The following is a 22,348-nucleotide window of genomic DNA, read 5'->3' as shown; positions in this document are numbered from 1 at the left end:
ATATAGACAGCCTCGTTTGCCTTAACCACTTCAAGCAACTTCATCAGCTACTCAAAAAAAGACTCAATCAAGTTCATAAGGCATGACATACCCACAAAACTCCATGCTGACTGTCACGAATAAGCCCATGCCTTTCCCATCGCAAATAAATTCTATGCCAAAGAACCTTATTCAAGAGCTTCCCTATCACTGGTGTGGAGGCTTTGGAGAGGATGCAGCAGAGATTCACCAAAATATTGCCCTGCAGTAGAGAGTATTAGCTAGAAGCAGAAGTTGAGCAAACTTGGGTTGTTTTCTCTGGAACACTAAAATCTGAGGGAGACCTGGTATAAACTTATAAAATATGAGAAGTATAAATAAGGTAGATAGCCAGAGTCTATGCTCAGGGTGGAAATATCAAGTATTAGTGCATAGTTTTAAGGTGAGGGGGAAACATTAAAAGAAAGCATGTTTTATTTTAACAAAAAGAGTGGTGGGTGCCCGGTACACTACAGTAGTGGTGGTGGAAACAGATATAATAGTGACATTGAAAAAGCATTTAGGCAGACACATGAATGTGCAGGGAATGAAGAGAGATGGATCATTTGCAGGTAGATAGGATTAGCTTAAATTGGTATCACGGTCACACAGATATGTGATGAATGGCCTACTCCACAGTATGCACCAGCCAAGCTAATAACACTATTGAGATAGCAGTATACATTCACTACCACTGGATATATTTTCACTGAGACTAAACTTTATTAAATCATACCTGAATGGCCTTTTATTAAAATATATTCATCATTTCTTACACTATAAGTAGTTGAGATTGAAAATGCATAAAACATGTCACATGTCATAAAATTATTTGGGCAATACAGTATTTATGAGATTTAATTTTTATATGTCATATAAACAGAGCATTCCAAAAGATATTAGCTTGCTGTTACATTTCCCTGAAATCATTTCTGACAACGTAAAGGAGGTGAATATGATTCATAAAATATCTCTAGTGAAGAATGCACTTAGTTCATAATAAAGGATGTATTTGTACAGAATCAGAGTGTCACTATCAAGGCCTGCGCTTACAGTTCATTACTAATTGACCCTGAGAAGGTGGTGGTGAATCTTCTTGTTGAACTGCCATTGTGAATGCCCCCCGCCCCATCCCCGGCAGTGCTGGTGGGTACAGAGTTCCAGGATTGAGACAGCGACGCAGCAAATGGCTAGGTCAAGATAGGATGTGATTTAAGTGGAAAGTTTGCAGGTGATGGTGTTCCCTGCACTTACTAGTCTAGTTATCCTTGATGAGAAAAGTCATAGGCTTATGACGTCCTAACAGAACAGCCTTGACTACCAACTGAAGTGGACTTTATGGATAGTGTGGTAGTAGTGGCAGAAATTAATGTGTGGGGTGGTTAATGGGGTACAAGTCAAGGAGCCTCTGTAATCCTGGATTATTTTAAATTTCAGGCTGCACTCAACCAGCCACGTGGAGGATATTCCATCAGATATTTGATGCATTGCTTGTAAATGGTTGAAAAGCTTTGTATTATCAAGAAACAAGCCATTAGCTCTACGCGATACTTAGTCCCAAACCCGTTCTTATGGCCATGATATTTATGTAGCTCCTCTAGTTGTGTTTCTAGTCAAAGGTGACCCCAAGAATATTGGTTAATTTAAGACTCAGTGATGATATCAACATTCAATAACATGGAGAGGTAGATACACTCTTACTTGTTGCAAATGGTTATTGTCTGGCATTTCTTTGGCATGAATGTTGCACTAAGTCTTCCAGCTTATGGGCATAGAACATGGTACAGCAGAGTACAGTCCTACAGCCCACAATGTTGTGCCAACCTTTTAACCTGCTCTAAGATCAAACTAAAACTTTCCTCCCACATAGCCTTCCATTTATCTTCCATCCATTTGCCTTTCTGAGAGTCTCTTAAATACCCTAATGTGTCTGCATCTACTACCACACCTGGCAGTACTCTCCTTGCATGCACCACTGTCCACATAAAAATCCTACCTCTGATATCTCCCCCTATACTTTTCACCATTTTCCTTCAAAATTATGCCCTCTTGCATTAGTTATATCCACCCTAGGAAAAAGGAACTGACTTTCAGTGCCTCTTATTATCTATTTCTATTATATTATTTTATAGTGTTTATATTATCTCATTATCAATGTCTCTTATTATCTGATATGTCTCTGTTAAGTCACCTCGCATTCTCTTTCACTCCAAAGAGAAAAGCCCTAGCTCACTGGACCTTTTCTCATAAGCTATGCACTCTTATCCAGGCAGCATCCTGCTAAATCTCCTCTGCAACCTCTCTAATGCTTCCACATCCTTCCTATGATGAGATGACCAGAACTAAACACACTCCTCTAGATATAATCTAACCAAAGTTTTACAGTGCGGCAACATTACCTCTCAGATCTTGAACTAATTCCACTGACTACTGAAGGCCAACACAACATATGTCTTCTTGAAAACTCTATCAAATTTAGTGGCAACTTTAAGAAATCTATGAACGTAGACCCCAAGTTCCTCCACATTGCTAAGAATCCTGCTATTAGCCCTGTACTCAGTTTTCAACTTTAATCTTCCATTTGTATCACTTCACATTTTCTCAGTTTGAACTGTATCTGCCACTTCTCAGCCCAGTTTTGCATCCTATCAATGTCCTGTTGTAATCTACAATTACTTTCTATACTACTCACAACACCACCAATCTACATGCCATCTGTAAACTTACGAACCCATCCTTCCACTTCCTCATCCAACTCATTTATAAAAATCACACAAAGCATGGTCCCTAAACAGATCCCCGCAGAACATCACTGGTCACAGACCTCTAGGCAGTTCACTCTTCATCTACTATCAGCCTCTGCCTTCTGTGGCAAGCTAATTGTGAATTCCTGCTGCCATATTTCCCTGAATCCCATGCCTCTTACACTTGATATGCACCAAGATCCCTCTTCCTAGTGAATGGTGAATCAAAGTATGCATTAAGTACTCTTCCTACCTCCCCTGACTCAGAATCAGAAACAGGTTTAATATCACGGGCATATGTCGTGAAATTTGTTGTCTTTACAGCAGCAATACAATGTAATACATAATAACAGAAAAAAAACTGAAAATTTCTGTAAATTATTTATATATATAAGTAATATTAGATTAGATTATGAGGACACACAATCCCCTTTTATTGTTATTTAGTAATGCATGCATTAAGAAATGATACAATATTCCTCCGGTGTGATATCACAGAAATACAGGATGGACCAAGATTGGAAAACTAACAAAAACCACATAATTGTAACATATAGTTACAGCAGTGCAACAATACCATAGCTTGATGAAGAACAGGCCATGGTCACAGTAAAACAGTTCAAAGTCTCTCAAAAGTCCCACATCTCACACAGACGGGAGAAGGAAGAAAACTCTCCCTGCCATGCCTGACCACAGTCCGACTCTGAGTCGTCTGAAAACTTCGAGCCTCCGATCACCCCTCCGACACCGGGTACCGAGCACCATCTCTGCCGAACGCTTTGACCCCAGCCTCGGTCACCAGCAGCAGGCAAAGCTGGGGATTTTGGGGCCTTCCCCGGAGATTCTCGATCGCACAGTAGCAGCGGCAGCGAACCGGGCATTTCAGATGTTCTTCTGTGCTTCTCACGTCTGTCTCCATCAAACCAGAATTGTGCACGGCATCCTACTTACAAATACAATATCATTTCACCTGAGAGCTGCGCACGCTGCATCGCGCCGGCATCTTCTCCTCCCGCCTAATATGTGTGTGTGTAATAGTTACATAAAATAACTAGGGCAAAAATGTGGAAATAAAATCAAAAAAAGAAGCCGTTCCTGAACTGATGACTGTGCGCCTTCAGGTTTCTGTACCTCCTTCCTGATGGTAGCAATGAAATGAGGCATAACGTGGGTGATGGGGTCCTTAATGATGGATGCTGCCTTTTTGAGGCATCGCTCCTTGAAGATGTCCTGGATGCTGGGGAGGCTCATGACCATGAAGGAGCTAACTGAGTTTACAACTTTCAATCCTGTGCAGTAGCCTGCCATCCCCCATACCAGATGGTGATGCAGCCCGTTAGAACACTCTCCACAGTTCAACTGTAGAAATTTGTGAGTGCTTTTGGTGACATACCAAATCTGCTCAAAATCCTAATGAAATATAGCCGCTGTCGTGCCTTCTTTGTAGCTGCATCGATATGTTCAGTTCAGGTTAGATCCTCAGAGATATTGACATTAGATTAGGTTAGATTAGATTCAACTTTATTGTCATTGTGCCAAGTACAGATTCAAAGCCAACAAAATGCAGTTAGCATCTGTCCCAGGCCGACAGAAATGGTGGCGGCATATGCGTATCGCAAGGCTCAGTGTCTTACATCTAGGAACTTGAAATTGCTCACTCTTTCTACTCTTGATCCCTCTATGAGGACTGGTGTGTCTTCCCTCGTCTTATCCTTCCTGAAGTCCACGATTAGTTCTTTGGTCTTACTGATGTTGAGTGTGAGATTGTTGCGAAGACACCACTCAACTAGTTGATATATATCATTCCAGCGTGCTTTCTCGTCACTATCTAAAATTTTGCCAACAATGGCTGTATCTTCAGCAAATTGATAGATGCCCTTTGAGCTGTGCCTAGCCACACAATCATGGGTGTAGAAAGAGTAGAGCAGTAGGTTAAGCTCACATCCCTGAGGTGCACCAGTGTTGATTGTCAGCAAGGTGGAGATACTATTTCCAGTCTGCACAGATTGTGGTCTTCTGGTTAGGAAGTCGAGGATCCAGTTGCAGAGGGAGGTACAGAAGCCCAGGTTCTGGAGCTTTTCAGTCAGAACTGCAGGAATGATTGTGTTAAATGCAGAGCTCCAGGCATATTTCCTCTTTTATCTCTGATCAGTCCTACCCTCAGTCTAGTCATCCTCTTGTTCTTCATGTATGTGAAGAATGCCTTTGGATTTTCCTTAGTCCTACTCACCATGGCCTTCTCTTTCTTTCTTTCTTTTTCAATCTTTTTATTAGTTTCATAAAATATAAACATAACATAGCAATAATACAAATTGTTGGAAATACATTGTTATACTTAAAATGAGTAATTATAAAACCAAATAGTATAAATTGACAAAACTCCCAATCACGTAGGATAATAATGAATAATACAGGCCAAAAAAAAGTGAAGAAAAATCATGAAAAAGAAAAAAAAATAGAAAAAAAAACCCCACCCCAAAAAAAAACTAAACAGAATTAGTCAACTGAACTAAAAAGACTTGGGCAATTCTAACAACGTAAAAATGGAAGAGAAGAAAACCTTAGTGTCGACGACTCCATTCCTCTCAACCAACAGTACAGAGAAGTAAAAGAAGTCTGGAAATGGTCAAATTACATCATATGAAAATGCTGAATAAATGGCCTCCAAGTTTTCCTTCATGGCCTTCTCATATCCTGTTGTAGATCTCTTAAGTCCCTTCTTAAGCTTCTTCCTGGCTATCTTATAATTCTCTAGAGCCCTGTCTAATCCTTGCTCTCTAAATCTTGTCTTGACAAGGTGTTCCTCACTTCTTGTCAACCATCCTTTCCCTTTCTCAATGGGACAAACCTATCCAGAACCCTATACAAGTGCTCCCTAAACAAACTCCACACGGATCGCTTCATTTGCTGAGGAAATAAAAATGGAACCTTGTGCAATCATCATGAAGCAGTTGAAGATTGTTGGATCTGAGACGTTGTCCTGAGGAATGTTTGCAGTGAGATATGGAGGCTGCAGTGATTCAAATCTAACAACAACAAACATCTTTCTTTGTATGAGATTTGACTCCAACCACTAGAGTGTTTTTTCCTTTGGTACAATTGATTTCTGTTTTACAGGATGCCTTGATCCACCCCGGTCAATACCTGCATTAATATCAAGGAAAGTCACTCTCTCTTCACCTCTGCAATTGAGCTCTTTCTCCATGTTTGATCAACTTTCCACATTGTCAAGTAGTTGCTAATGTTACTTGAATAGATTCATTAGAGGCACAACTAGTTCTGGAACACAGATCTTCCATACTGTAACTGGCCCCATAACCTGAATAGAGACTTTTCAAGTATGTATCCAAAAGAATATATTAAATGATTCCTTTCCTTTCAAAAAAAAATAGGCAGGGCTTGTTTAATTTAATCATCATCTTCAACTTTCGATCAAACAGAACAGCTAATTTCCAAAACTTGGTGATGTTCGATTTATGAACTTAAGTATAATGATAATAAGATCTAAGATGAAAAAAAAATAAAAGTTGCAAACAGGTTTCATTACCACATAAGAACAATCATACCTGTTTGTTTACTCATTGTCTATGTATAATAATTCCTGGAGTAACTTCTAAAAGTAATGTTTGAAAAGCATTTTTGAACTAATTAGAGTTCGTGTTCAGAGAAAAGGACTGAAAGACAGTAAAGGTTCAAACTATGTATTGCAAAAATAGAATCATATACAGTAATTTTATATGTTTTTAATTAGCTACAATAACAATTAGAAATATTATCATGTTTGTGCTATCTATACAGCTGCCATTGCTTTTTATAACTTTATCCCTCCCATATAAATAGACTTTTTTCATTCTTCATTTAATTAAAAATACTTTGGTCTTTAATTAGATAAGTAACAGCCTGTTGGCAAAACCTGGGAACAAGATTCAGTCCCTGTTTCAGAGAATGGGGAGTCTTTACACAATTGAAATCGGACACAAGACCTCATTTAATATGACCAGGGAGCTACAGAGAGGTGGCTTATTAAACCACATGCAAACGCTTCTTCCTTAAGAGAAACCTAGATTAGTATCCAAGTCATACCTTATTCTCACTGCTGTCATTATGCAGGAAGTACAAAAGCCTCAAGTCCCCCATCACCAGGTTCAGGAACAGCTGCTTTCCTACAGCCATCAGGTTATTGAACCAGCCTGCACAATGCTAATCTCTCATCAGCACTGGAACATTAAGGACTACCTCTTGAACTATCATGGACTTCTCTCTGTGTAAAAGAAGCACTGTCTTGTACAGTTTATGTATAATGTATGTTCTGTGTGTTGTCTGAACCTATGTGCCTGTGACACTGCTACAAGCAAAATTTTCACTGTATCTATACCTCACCATATCTACGCTCATGACAATAAACTCTGCTTGAATTATGATAAGTAAGATTGGGAAGTGTCTCACTAGATGGCAAGGCTCCTTATTTGCAAATGACAGGTAAGTCACACTTGATGGAGAATGTATGGGTATACACTTTACCCGACCCTTCCCCTAGCCACCACCATTGTGCCAGGTCCATTGATACCACTTTAAATCTACATATATAAGAAATGAGCAATATTTTGACCATGAAACACATTTATAGGATGCAGGGTTCTCTTTGACACTTGGTATACAAATATAAAGCTAGTGTTAATTTTGTCATTACGGAATGAGAATGTGTTGTTCCTCATTTCTGCACATAGAGTCGCTGCGCCTGGGGTGATTAAGCCTGATTTACTTTGACATTAGAAATCTCTGCATTTCACCAGTGAATCTTTAGTCTCTTTCAGCTTGTTGCCTTTTTCAATGTTTGTTTCACTTTCCAAGGAGAATGTTTCAACACAGAAACAGGAAAATAATGTTGGAATTTAATTTCTTCTTACTTTTCTTTTTTCATTTATTTTTGGTTAACTCTATTGCCATATGAATAAAATGTAAACTGAGTTCCTTCATCCCTGGATTGGCAAATCTATGACCAGGAGGTACAACAATGAGAATGAGGTGCAAGGTTAAAAAATATTTTCACAATAGGTTCCATTATGGAAAATCATACCACGCAGAAGCCTGAAAAGAAACACTAATGTGGTTAAGTGCCATAGCCAGTTTTATGCCAAACTTAGTGACAACAGCATTCTATAAGACAAGGCACAAGGTGTCTGAACTTTACCAAAAGAAATCAGTACGGGATACCTTTAGCCTGTGATTTCCCAGCATTTCAAGCACAGATTGAGGAGAAAATTAGGTCAAGGAGTGAATTAGAAATCTGGAATGGAGGATTTCTTGTGAGGATTGATAAAAAAAAAGAAGATCATAAAGGGACTGAAAGGATTTTTCAGATAGAGGGTTCTCAGAGGAGAAAGGATCAGAGACACTATCGCAGGGGAAAAATACCTCAAAAGGGAAGGAAGTCTATGTAGCGGGAGATTATCATGAAGAAGAAATCAGGGGAGATTGCTACCAAAGGGTCTCAGCCTGAAATGCTGACTGTACCCTTTTCCATAGCTGCTGCCTGGCCTGCTAAGTTCCTCCAGCATTTTGGCATGTTGCTTGGATTTCCAGCATCTGCAGATTTTCTCCTGTTTGTGAGGAGAAATTGTAACATGCGTTCATTTAGAATATTCAAGGACAATCAGTGCCCAGGTGTTGGGAGATAAATCAAGGAAGTAGGGGGTATATTATTATTAAATAGTGGGTGAATGAGGGGTCTTCAGAAAAGAATTCTTGAAGAAACTACATGGAGGAAGGTGGAATCCTTAGATCACCAGACAGCAGCTCAGATTCAAACAGTCCCTTTCCATAATTTTGAAGCAGCCCAGAACTCTGTTCAATGTCAAGGCCTGCTTGCCTACGCAACACAGTTTCACAGGATGAGTGTTGCATGCCATTAGACACCTCTGCACGCATCCGGCAATCTCCACGGCTGTGAGCAACATATGCAGATGGGACCCATATCTAACTTGTGAAAGTGTGCTATAATTACACTGTGTACTTGATCGTATTTAACTAAAGTTAATTCTTGCTGTGCATGAAAAGTTTGCACTATGCAATAGAATTCCTGATCCATCATAACAATATTATTGAAAGAATTTCATTGGTATCTGAGGATAATGAATAGAGTCAACAGATCTGATTAAACATTTAATTTCAAATGCCTGCCAGTAGATTCACGCTGAGCTGCAACTTCTGCATGGCTATGATTCGAATACCACCACTTGAATGTTTACCCTTGACACTATTTACTTGTATTGTAACTTACCAATTGAGCTGAAAAATGTCTTGCCCAGGAATTTGCCTGTGTTACTGAGCTCTAAAACAAATAGGAATATGAATACCAAGTATGGCCCAGAAATTTTTTTAAGATGTCGGATAAAATCAGTCAAAATGTAGAATGATCATTATTTTTACAATATCCCATAAAAAAAAACTTCAGTCAGCCATCCCAAAGTGACTGATTTATTTCTACTTTCTCTATTGAGCCATTTAAACAGACTATCCGATGGCGCAAGTAACTCCCTGTAGGTTTTTGTAAATAAAATGGCAGAGATGTTTTAAGTTTAGGGAAAACCATAACAACTCACTTTATTGTCAAACAAATGCAGAACATAGAGCACAATAAAAACTTCAAGTCATTATGTCATCATGTCAGACCAGTCTCTTAAAGTGAAGCCCAACTCAATGTCGGTGGTAGTGAATTATGCTATGTTTCCTCCCCTTACATTACCCTACACCACCCCTGCCCATGAGTTCCATGTTTTTCACTTTTGTCGTTTCTTTCCCTCACAAATACTCTATATTTGCTTTCGTATTTCTACCTCCTCAACTATTTGCATACAATGCATCCTCCCCTTTATGCGAATGGTGAAATAGTATCCAATAGTTACACACTTATACATGCTGCGGGATGGACAGCCATAACTCTCTGCCTGTATCAATAATGTCTTCCAGATCATGCAGATTATTGAGAGAGTAAGCAAGGGAATATCTACTATCATTGTGGTGTTGTGATGGTGACTGAGCCACTCAAGACTGAAGATGGTAGATGTAAACAACACACACAAAATGCTGGAGGAACTCAGCAGGCAATGGGATGCCACCACCGAGCACATCATTCCCTCCACCCCCACTTTCTGCTTTCTGCAGGGATCGCAAGTCCCTTGTCCATTTGTCCCTCCCCACTGATCTCTCTCCTGGTACCTATCCTTGCAAGCAGGACATGTGCTACACCTGCCCCTACTCCTCCACCTCCTCCATCACTACCATTCAGGGCCACAAACAGTCCTTCCAGGTGAGGCGACACTTCACCTATGATTCTGTTGGGATTGTATACTGTATCCAGTGCTCCCGGTGTGGCCTCCTGTATATCAGTGAGACCTGACATCGGCTGGGAGACCGCTTCGCCAAGCACCCATGCTCCGTCCACCAGAAAAGATGCGATCCCCCAGTGGCCACCCATTTTAATTCCACTTCCTATTCCCATTCTGTTATATTGGTCCATGGTCTCCTCCATGTTGCGATGAGGCCACACTTTGGTTGGAGAACCAACACCTTGTATTCCATCTGGGTAGCCACCAACCTGATGGCATGAACATCGATTTCTTGAACTTCTGGTAATGAACCCCCTCCCTTCTTCACCATACCCCATCCCTTTTTCCCTCTCGCACCTTATCTCCTTGCCCACCCATCGCCTCCCTCTGGTGCCCCTCCCTGCTTTTCTTTCTTCTATGGCCTTCTGTCTCTTTCACCAATCAACTTCTCAGCTCTTTGCTTCATCCCTTCCCCTTCAGGTTTTACCTTTCACCTTGTGATTCTCTCTCCCTTGCCGCTCATCTTTTAAATCTAATCCTCAGCCTTTTTTATTCAGTCCTGCCGAAGGGTCTCGGCCTGAAATGTAGACTGTACTTTTTTCTATAGTTGCTGTCTGGCCTGTTAAGTTCCTCCAGCATTTTGTGTGTGCTGCTTAGATTTCCAGCACCTGCTAATTTTCTCATTTCTGATAGTAGACTTAAATGATCTTTATTCAACACAAGCATTGACTATGGAGAACCAATTTCTCCTCTCCTGATACTCAACAGTAGAGTGATGATTTATACCATTTATACACAAAAATAACAAAAAAGTTTAAATAGTTTTGATCAGCTATAGTTTTAATTACACAGAGAGAAAATTATGTCAGTATTCACTTCAGAGTGAAACACATTATTATTTGCACAACACCCATTTCCACCCTTGTCTGCATGATTTATAGTTGGAATTTTACTCTCTTGGAATCATCTCATTAGCACTGTTTAGTTTTTCATTATTTAAAGGGACATTCTGCTGACATCAAGAGTAGCATTAAAACTAACTGTAAACTACTCAGAGTGCTAGAACAGGTACATTTTCTTTAGCCTCCAGATACCGAAATATCCATTCAATAGGTTTACAGGTGCTGACTCTGGTGGTAACTCTCCACTTCTAATGATTTTGTAATGAGACACACAGGTTGGGTCAGGGGACAGAAGTCAACAGGCCCAAAATCAGCAAACAATCTACTTACATAGTCTTCAAAAAACAGCTTGCCTTTCTTGGATTTCTCTGATGAACGTCCTTACATTTCCCAATAAAGTCAGGACTGAGATGTGTGACAATCTGTGAGATGATCTCCAGCATTCTCTCACGCTTGGACTATTCTCTCCATGGAAGTCAATGTCATGTTGACTTTCAATTATTTTTTTGACAGAAGTTTATATAAAGTACAGCATCACCACCAACATATCTATAATTGATTTCCATCACTAACCCAATCTGAACATGTGATCGGTCACTTCTGACGTTATTACTCCTGCATGTTCTAATTAAGTCATGATTAGAGAAATTTTTGGAGGACCCACCAGAGCTATCTTTGTTATATAGGAGGCACCCTGGAGCTCAGCCATTATCTCCAGATATATTCTTGATTTAAGCTATGATGTTTCAGGCCTGTAGGCTTGCTTTACTTCTGCAAGGCCTTATAATGAAGTACATTGTTGCTCATCTTGTATGGACCTTTATTCTCAAACTGTACTTCATGGTACTGGACTCCTCAGAAAGAGGAAGATTTTCCACTGTATCTACAAAATTGTATGCTTCATTGCTATCTCCTCGTATTCTTCTGGACTCTAGAGAACATGGTTTCATAGTCCATTTATTTCAGCCTCATCCAGCACACGATCCATATCCCTGGAATATCCATATCCATCTCTCCAAGGAAAATACATCCTTTTAAGCCAAAGGGACCAAAACAGTTGCTGACATAACAAATCAGAGACACCATATAGCAGCAGAGAAAAAAAAGCTAGCTGAAACACATTCATATGGTTTGTAGTTTATGTTCTCACAACTTATGACATTTATTGTCTTTTTAGTTTGTTACATCCTCATCACAGACTCCAGTCCAACTTATTAATCACTATTAACTTTTGACCTTGGCAATGACTTAAAAGGCTTCCATAAAAATAGAGTACCTCACTGTAAAGAAGTACATTATGTCTATAAAGCCATCAGCCCCTGATTGACAGTTAAAACATTGACAATCCAGATATATGAGACACCTATTATTCAATACAAAATAGAAATTAAAAGGTACATTTTTAAATGATGGAATATGATTTTCAGACCCTTTGGCACAGTTCATTTTTTTTTATTTTAACTATGCTTATACTCTTTTAACTGTTACAGTATCAAAACATAAATAAAGATGAAGGGTGTTTCTCTCCTACTGAATTTGTCTCATATTACTAACATAAGCTCAGTGGCCACTTTATCAGGTACATCCACTTCAAGGTTCAAGGTGTTATGCGTTCAGAGATGCTTTTCTGCACACCACTATTGTAATGCGTGGTTATTTGAGTGACTGTCGCCTTCCTGTCATCTTGAATCAGTCTGGCCATTCTCCTCTGTCCTCTCTCATTAACATGACCATTTTGCCACAGAGCTGCCGTTCACTGGATTGTATTTGTAGGTTTTTCACACCATTCTCTATAAACTCTAGAAACTGTTGTGTGTGTGAAAATCGCAGAAGATCAGCAGTTTCTGAGATACTCAAACCACTCTCTTTGGCACCAAAAAAATCATTCCACCGTCAAAGTCACTTAGATCACATTTCTTCCCCATTCTGATGTTTGAACCTCTTGACCATGTCTGCATGGTTTTATGCATTGAGTTGCTGTCACATGATTGGCTGATTAGGTATTTGTACTAATGAGCAGGTGTACCTTATAAAATGGCTGCTGAGTGCATATATTAGCATTTTAATTTTAAGATGGTGCTGCTGAAGCACAGTGTCTACCTGCTGGGAGTAAAAGACAAATAAAATACTACTTTAGAAAAACAAGGTAATAAGGGAGCTAGGGCTTTACTCTTTGTAGAGAAGGAGAATGAGAGGAGACATGATAGAGGTGTACAAGATAATAAGAGGAATAGATAGAGTGGATAGCCAGCGCCTCTTCCTCAGGGCACCACTGCTCAATACAAGAGGACATGGCTTTCAGGTAAGGAGTGGGAAGTTCAAGGGGGATATTAGAGGAATGTTTTTTACTCAGAGAGTGGTTGGTGCGTGGAATGCACTGCCTGAGTCATTGGTGGAGGCAGATACACTCGTGAAGTTTAAGAGACTAATAGACAGATATATGGAGGAATTTAAGGTGGGGGGTTATATGGGAGCCAGGGTTTGAGGGTTGGCACAACATTGTGGGCCGAAGGGCCTGTAATGTGCTGTACTATTCTATGTTCTATGTTCTATATACATTAACGACTACTGCCCAGTGGCTCTGACCATCCACTATCATGAAGTGTTTTTGGGAGGCACTCATTAATTCCAGCCTCCCAGGCAATCTCAACCCACTGCAACTCACTGCCAAAACAGGTTGTCAGCAGATGACATCTCCTTGGCCCTACACTGAAGCACCTGGACAGCAAAGACACCAATGTCAGACTTATTGTTCACTGACTACAGCTCTGCCTTCAAGATTACAATTGCAAGCAAACTCAACACCAGACTCTGAGATCTGGGAGTCAACAACTTCCTCTGCAAATGGACCTTCAACTGTTGACCAATACACTACAATCAGTAGGGATAAGCAGCAACACCTCTGCCATGATTATTCTCAACACCGGTGGTCCACAAGATTGCATTCTCAGTCCCTGTGTACACTCATGACCACACGGTCAGAGTCTGCTCTATCTCCATCTACAAGTTTGCAGATGACACCACCGTATTGGGCTGTATCTCAATAAACAAAGCGTAGGAGAACAGGAAGAAGATTAAGAGTTTAGTAACATGATTAGTGTAACAACTACCTTTGCCTCAATGTCAGAGAAACATAATAGCTGGTCATTGATTCAGGAAGGGGGCGGTGGACATGCTCCTGACTTCATCAGTGGTTCTGAGGTTTGGAGGGTTGAGGGCCTCAGATTCCTCAGAGTGAACATCAGCAATAGCCTTTCCTGGTCCAGCCACGAGGACACCATGGCCAAGAAAGCCCACACATGCCTCTACATCCTCCAGAGGCTAAATAAATCTACCATATCTCTTTTGACCTTTTCCAATTTTTATCAGCACAGTGGGAAAGCATCCTATCCAGACATGGCAACTGCTCTTGCCCTGACTGCAACAAACTGCAGAACGTTGTGGACACATCTCAGCACATCATGCAAATAAAATGGCCAGAAAATTTTAGACCCCACCCACCCTGGACATTCCCTCTTCTCCCATCAAGCAAAAGATACAAAAGCCTGAAACATGTACCACAACACTCAAGGACAGCTTCTACCCTGCTGTTATAAGGGCATTGAATGGTTTCCAGTACAGTAAGATGGACTCTTGACCTCACATTCTACCTTGTTGTCTGCCTGCACTGTATTTTCATTGTAAATGTAACACTTCATTTTGCATTCTGTTATTGTTTTGTCATGTACGGTGTAATGATTTGATCCGAAGGAACAGTAGGCAAAACAAACTTGGTACATGTAACATTAATAAACTAACACCAATTTCAATTCCTATTGAGCACCCAATTCCGTAATCATGTGAATCGCTGTCTAACTCTTAACTCAATGAAAACATCCAACCTTTGCATTTCTTTTGTTTTTAGAATCTACCTTGTTTGGACCAGCAGACTTTTTCAGTAATCACCAACTGGGGAAATACCCTATATTCTTCATTCTTTAATCGCTTTTCCTTTGTACTACCCCAATATACTTATGTTGTGAAATGATCTGTCTTGATTGTTTGCAAAACAGTTATTCAATGCATCTTGATACATGTGACAATAATAAACCAATCACAAGATTTTGTACCAGTCTCTCACTGTTGGACTGTTCCTGTATGGCATCACTTGAAAACAAGGGATCTCCTAGCCTTTGCAGGGAACTTCCACTGGCAGCAATCCCTACTCAGCTGACAGTTATCAGCATAAACCAAAGTTCAAAGTAAATTTATCATCCAAGTACATACAGTATATGTCACTGTATAGAAACTTGTGATTCATTTTGTTGCAGGCATATTCAATAAATCCATAATAGAATAATAACCATAATAGAATCGATGCAAGATTGCACCAACCAGTGTGCAAAAGACAACAAATTGTGCAAATACAAAAAGAAATAATAAATACAAAAGTAATAAATATCGAGAACACGAAATGAAGAGTCCCTGAAAGTGCGTCCATAGGGTGTGGGAACCTTTCAATGAAGGGGCAAATAAAGTTGAATGAAGTTATCCCTTTAGTTCAAGAGCCTGATTGTTGAGGGGTAATAACTGTTCCTGAACCTGGTGATGTGAGTCCTAAGGCTCCTGTACCTCCTTCCTGATGGCAACAGTGAGAAGACAAAATGGCAGGGTGGTGGGAGTAATGGGGACAAGGAAAGGTATAAAAGCATAGACAATTTTCTAAACGAGAAGAAAATTCAAAAATAAGAAGTGCATAGGGGCATGTGAGACCTCGTGCAGGATTCCCTGAAGGTTAATTTGTAGGTTGAATCAGTGGAGAGGAAGGCAAATGCAATGTTAGCAGTCATTTCAAGAGGCCTAGAATATGAAAGCAAGGAATTAGTGTTGAAGCTTTATAAGACACTGAAGAGGCCTCACACAGAGAATTGTGAGGAGTTTTTAGATTAGATTATGAGAACACTCAGTCCTCTTTTTATTGTCATTTAGAAATACATACATGCATTAAGAAATGATACAATGTTACTCCGGAGTGATATCACAGAAAACAAGACAAACTAAGGACTAACACTGACAGGACCACATAATTATAACATATAGTTACAGCAGTGCAAAGCAATACCATAACTTGATGAAGAACAAACCATGGGCACAGTAAAAAAAAAATCTTAAAGTCCCAAGTTGATCGACTCCCAAGTCCCCGATAGCAGGTGGCAAATGGGAGAAACTCCCTGCCATAAACCTCCAGGCACCGTCAACTTGCTGATGCCTTGGAAGCAGCTGACCACAGCCAACACTGAGTCCATCCGTCCGAAAACTTCGAGCTACCAACCAGCCTCTCTGATACAGCCTCCCGAGCGCCATCCTCCGCTGAGCGCCTTTGACCTCGTCCCGGCCGCTGAAACACGCAAAGCTGAGGATTTTGGGGCCTTCAGCTCCAGAGATTCCGGTTACCACACAGTAGCAGTGGCAGCAAAGCGGGCATTTCAGAAGTTTTGAGCCCCTTATTTAAAAAAGTTTATGCTGGCATTGGAGAGAGTTCAAAAGAGGTTCACGAGAATGATTCTGGGAATGAAAGGGTTATCATATGAGGAGTGATTAATGGCTCTGTGCCTTTACTCACTGGAATTTAGAAGAATAAGGGGGATCTCATTGAAACCTATCCAATGTTGAAAGGGTTAGATAGAGTGGATGTTTCCAATAGTGGAGGAGTCTAGGACCAGAGGGCACAGCATCAGAATAGCAAGGTGTCCATTTAGAATGGAGATAAGGAGGGATTTCTTTAGCCAGAGGGTGGTGAATCTATGGAATTTGTTGCCACAGGTGGCTGTGGAGGCCAAGGCATAGGTATATTTAAGGAGGTTGATAAGTTCTTGATTAATCAGGACCTGGAAGGTTATGGGTAGAAGGCAGGAGTATGGGGTTGAGAGGGAAATGGATCAGCCATGGTGAAATGGTGGAGCAGACTCAATGGGCTGAATAGCCTAATTCTGCTCCTCTGTCTTATGTCTTATGAAATGAGGCAGCCAGGCAAAAAGGCAGGTGCATAAGTGATAGATAGACAACCAAAAGAAAGGTCCAGACAACTTTTCTGATGGTGTTTGTAGTATGGGAACCTCTTTTGGAATCCTTTTAACACAGGTGGGAACAGTGAAGGTGATTCTGAGTTTCTAATTTCTTGACACATTAAATTTCCATTCTGCACTCACTCTAATCTCTCGGTCTTCATTCTCCCCCATTTTCCAGCAATGCCCAAAGAGAGAATGAGGACCAGCCCTTCATTTTCATTTTAGGTATGTTGAAGCTCTCAAGACACAATGTTGAATTTAACAATTTCAGCTTTTCCTGCTCTCCACAGATGTGGCTATATTTCTTTGTTTCAGTTTTATTCTTTTTCTCTCTTCTGCCCCTTCTCAAAAGCAATTGTCACCTTGACATTTGTCTACACCCTATCACAGACATTTCCTCTGTTCACCTTCACTCTCTACCCTTTCTGCAGCTTAAAACACACTTGTATTCTCATGTTTCCAATTCCAATAGAGGTTTCTTGACCTGAAACGTTGGCTCTGTTTCTTTTCCCACTGTTGCTGCTTGACCTGCTAAGTGCTTCCAGCATTCTCTGTTTTGGATCTCCTGCATAAGCAGCTCTTCATTCATGAGGAATGATTTGATGCCGTTTCATTGCAGTCGGAATGATGCCACTAGATGGCGCTGCAGTTGAATCAATTTGTTCTCTTTCTGGCATGTGGATTCAGTAACTGCTGATCTGAATTACCTACTCTTTATTTAGCATTAAAACATATGATTATCAGCACCACATCACAACACTTTTCTCTGAAAAAAATATAATAAAATATTCAGTGTGGGAAAAACTAAAGCTAATTCTTCCACAAGTTGTTGTTGTCCCCATGCCACTGCTGCTGCATTATCTAGAGCCCCACTGTTGAGCAAACAGAATATGTGAGGTAACCTCACTTTCCTCACCATGTGCTTTGATAACACCATTACTCTGCCCCATTTCTAATATCAAAAGTCCCATTGAAATTTCACTAGATTTCTCTTCCCTAACTACGCCATTTTGTAAGTCACCTTCACTGTTTCTGTATCTTCACCCATCTTAAATCCTCTCCAACTTCCTTCAGTTTGTGGTCACAAGAGAATCACACATTACAGAAAGACAAAATTTGGTGAATCACATTTTCAATCCTTCATCTGACATACTAAATTTTCTGTGGCCATATATCTCCCGACATCTCTCAACTTGTCCGGAACTATGGTTGACTCTGTACCACCTATTCTTTCATTCCTGATCCTTTATTGTATCAACATCTATTCCTTTAACCATTTGCCTCATTCCCCTCCTTCAACTGGTGAAATATACAAATTTTGCTCAACTTCATATTGTCTTTCCTTTCAATCACCACCCAATGCTTTACAAAGCATTCTTAGCACTTTCAGACTTGTACAACGTACAGATGATGCTGTGCTGCACCATTCACTTTATTGATAGAATTGGAGTGATGCCTTCTTGAAGTGACATGTTTATAATAATATAAAGATCTAATGAGAGACAATGTGATTCCAGAGTGATGCCTTTCCTGGTGAGAGCACATTTCAGAAATTTAGACGCACACTACACACAGTTTATTGCCCACATTTCACAATGAAATTACTGCAAACAGAAAATTTTCTTCTGAAGAATTTAACTCTGTAAATTCATCCATTTGTGAAAAAGGATACAGGGCTTTGCCAGCATATATGATGAATAAACTCTTCTTGGGCTTCCAGCCTGAGATTTTAAAATCGATACCTATACCCGGCTGGAAGCCCAAGAAGAGTTTATTTATCTATTTGTGTTATTCTTAACACATTAAACGCATCCATATTTTCTTATCAACTGTATGACCTAAAAAAAATCTTAATTGGTAATCTCTGTCTCAATACTTATACAGGAATTGGTCATTTTTTTGTTAAGAGTATTCTGTATTTACAAGACAAACCTGCAATAATATAATACTATTATAAGCTAAACTCACTATTACCTTTGTAAAGCAAGTCTGGCACTAGTTTCATGACCTTGAGTAGGAGCATGATGTTATATTGTCTGCTATATGGGATAGAGAGAGTGGAGAAGCAGGGGGTTGCACAGATATGTGTGAATTAATGTGCACCGCTCCTATAAGCAATGTTAAATTGGCAGGAAATTATTTATCACATAATAGAATGTAAAATGTTCCATCAGCTCTTAAATCATGTTAACTCTGTCAAAGTGCTCCAAACTACAATAATATAATGATTAAGCAGTGCAAGACTGCCCCATTCAAACCTGAAGCCCTTTGACTCCAGTTGTACTGCATTATGCAGCTGCAGAGCAAATATTGCATTGCAGCAACACCAAGTTATTATTAAAATTATTCTGGTACTAAATACATATCAAATGCTTAGGTCATATTTAAAATATTAACAGAACAGAAGAGAATGACAGAAGCACACCACACACAGTCGCCAATGCATTCTGAAAACAGGGTGTTTGAACTTCAAAGGAGCAATGCCTACCTTTATATAAAACAGTTTATTGATCTCCGGAGGAGAATAAGTTGCTAGTACATTGCTGGCTAGACAGGTGCTTTTTACAGTTCGTTCTAAGCACAGTAGGGGGGAGATTATACTTTTCATGATGACTATTTTTCACTCCACAGACTCCTGTTTACAAGTCTTTGAGATGACTAATTGAGCACCTTTCTGGAACTACTGATTTCTACTCTCCAGCTGTGTTCATTATCAGCAAATAGCAGAGTAAACTGTTGAAAATCCCCCAGTACTGGAGGATCAATTAGGAATAAGCAATAAAATTAGTTCCTGTGTCTGAATTAAAATTAATTCACAACTAGTTGAATCTATCACAATTTATTCTGGTAGAATTTGCATTCTGATTCACACATTTTATTAACAGGTCAAGCTGGGTACAAGGGGTAAGCAGAGAATCATAGTGTCCTGTGTAGCACCCAACAATCGCAGAGCAAGTCCTCACCACTCTTGTGATTAGGATTGAAAAGGGGTCTTTGCCCGAAACATTAACTGTTTATTGATTTTCATAGAAGCTGCCTGACCTGCTGAGTTCCTCCGGCATTTTGTGTGTGTTGCTAGGGGAGATACATTTGGAATTCAGACAATAATGAGCAAGGTAAAGAAATCAGAATGGGCTTTTTTGCAGCCCAGTTTTAACCAAGGAAGGGGATGGGGGGCAGGTTGGGATTTCTGTGACTCCTGATGGCAGCCAATGACATTGGGAAGGTAGTGGATTAAAGAATGTAAGGCATGCCACCATAAGAAGTCTGGTTAAAGGTTCAGTATACAAGTGGGAGCAGGAATTTATAGAAAAAGGTCACATGCACGGACCCCTGGTGTACATGCCTGGAGGCTGGTGTGGGATTTGCATTCAAATGGGTTGGGTGGGTTGTTAGGGATGGTTATGATTTGGTCATAATGTAATGCAGTGGCAAGTAAAATAGAAGGCTGTTTTGAGAAAACATGAAAAGTGAATTTAAAGCTTACCTCGCTGAGTCTCCTCTGGCTGATATCCAGTCAGGCAAGCTTGGGCTACGATGAAGCTGACACAGTAACCTTCTGGTCAACGTTGCACATCCAGTCCTGGTGATGTCATATTTTAAAGCTTCCTTCCTATAGGTATCTTGCTGATCTGCTCAAAGTACCAGATTAATGTGGGAACTCAGGAGAGAAGCAGGATCAGTGGATAAGAAATTCCTGTAAATTTAATTGCCTGGTCTTTGATTTCCAGGTTTACAGCTGGTGATTGTTACAGCTGAGGCCACAGTGTTTCTGATGTTTCTTAAGGCAAGTAGCCTTTAACATTTAAAGGGAAAGTACAATCTCGTTGCAGAAAGGTGAAGAGGAAGGTTGGCTCGCGTAGTTGGCTCAGGTCACTAACCTCACTTAAGCACATTTGCAACCACTGCTCTGGACAAAGGCTGTGTGTCCCCTGGCCTGCAAGCAATTCTTCCAGGAAGCCTTTCTGCACCACTGAGAAAATACTGCAGAGGTGGTCAAAGCCAAGAGCACAGCTCCTAAAAACCACAATACTTAGGAATGTCCAGTGGCCTCATCAGAAATGTCAAGATGAGAAGTATGTTGGATTTTTACTCTCTCGCCATATGTCTGATATTCCTAATTATTCTACCCACAATGCCCCATGCCTACCCTTCAGCCTCTTACAGGCACTGTCCTCAATGCCATTTCCCACAAATGTTTTGCAGACTTCACATTTAACATATCCTACCCCAGCTATTCTAACCTGAATAGTTAGCCTTAAATTTGAAAAGGGCTCTCATTACCCATTTTCTTTCTTTATTTGTTTGTTCACAGATTATGATGGGCACACTAGAATTTGATATGCATCTTTTCTTTCTCTTTGAACTAACTGTTCTGATAAATCATGTAAGGAGGCAATTGGGAATGAACCACATTGCTGTCCATGTGGAATCAGTCTTCATGAAGGAATCAGTCAGAATTAGGTTTAAGATCACTGGCATATGTTGTTAAATTCATCGTTTTGTGGCAGAAGTACATTGTAATATATAATAATAATAGTTTAATTATCGTAGTATATATTTAAAAATAAATTAAATAAGTAGTGCAAAAAGAGCAAAAAATAGTGAGGTAGTGTTCATGGGTTAATTGTCCATTCATAAATTTGATGGTGGAGGGGAAGAAGCTGTCCCTAAAACGTTGAGTGTGTGTCTTCAAGCTTCAGACTAATTCCTTGATGGTAGCAACACGAAGAGGCCATGTCCTCTTCTCATCTCTAAAGGCAAGATGACACAACCATAATCAAATGAAAATCTGCAGATACGAGGAATTCTGCAGATGCTGGAAATTCAAGCAACACACATCAAAGTTGCCGGTGAACGCAGCAGGCCAGGCAGCATCTATGGAAAAGAGTACAGTCGACATTTCAGGCTGAGATCCTTCGTCAGGACTAGAAAAAATGGATGAGAAGTCAGAGTAAGAAAGTGGGGGGAGGGGAAGAAGAACCACAAAGTGATAGGTGGAACTGGGAGGGGGAGGGGTGAAGTAAAGAGCTGGAAAACTGATTGGTGAAAGAGATACAGGGCTGGAGGAGGAGGAATCTGATAGGAGAGGACGGAAGTCCATGATGCAATCGTGGCTGACAAGGGAAGTCAAAGCAAACAAAAAAGCCAAAGAGGGAGCATATAATAGAGCAAAAATTAGTGTGAAGTTTGAGGATTGGGAAGTTTTTAAAAACCAAAAGAAGGCAACTAAAAAAGACGTGAAGAAAGAAAAGATGGAATACAAAGGAAAGCTAGCCAATAGTATTAAAAGGATACCAACATTTTTT

General features: G+C 40.1%; 1 long non-coding RNA gene across 1 annotated transcript in view; it reads right to left on the bottom strand.

Annotated features, from left to right (window-relative positions):
* The window catches only part of LOC140194715 (uncharacterized), a 214,997-nt gene extending 194,418 nt beyond the window's left edge, over positions 1–20,579 (bottom strand). Inside the window, exon 1 of the long non-coding RNA XR_011885273.1 lies at positions 20,527–20,579. This is a non-coding gene — a long non-coding RNA (uncharacterized lncRNA). The remainder of the gene's footprint in view (positions 1–20,526) is intronic.
* Positions 20,580–22,348: the final 1,769 nt, after the last annotated feature.

The sequence above is a fragment of the Mobula birostris genome, chromosome 3 (genome assembly GCF_030028105.1).
Source record: "Mobula birostris isolate sMobBir1 chromosome 3, sMobBir1.hap1, whole genome shotgun sequence".
NCBI lineage: Eukaryota > Metazoa > Chordata > Chondrichthyes > Myliobatiformes > Myliobatidae > Mobula > Mobula birostris.
Note: the sequence above shows the minus strand (reverse complement) of the source record. Positions and strands in the feature narration are given on the sequence as shown.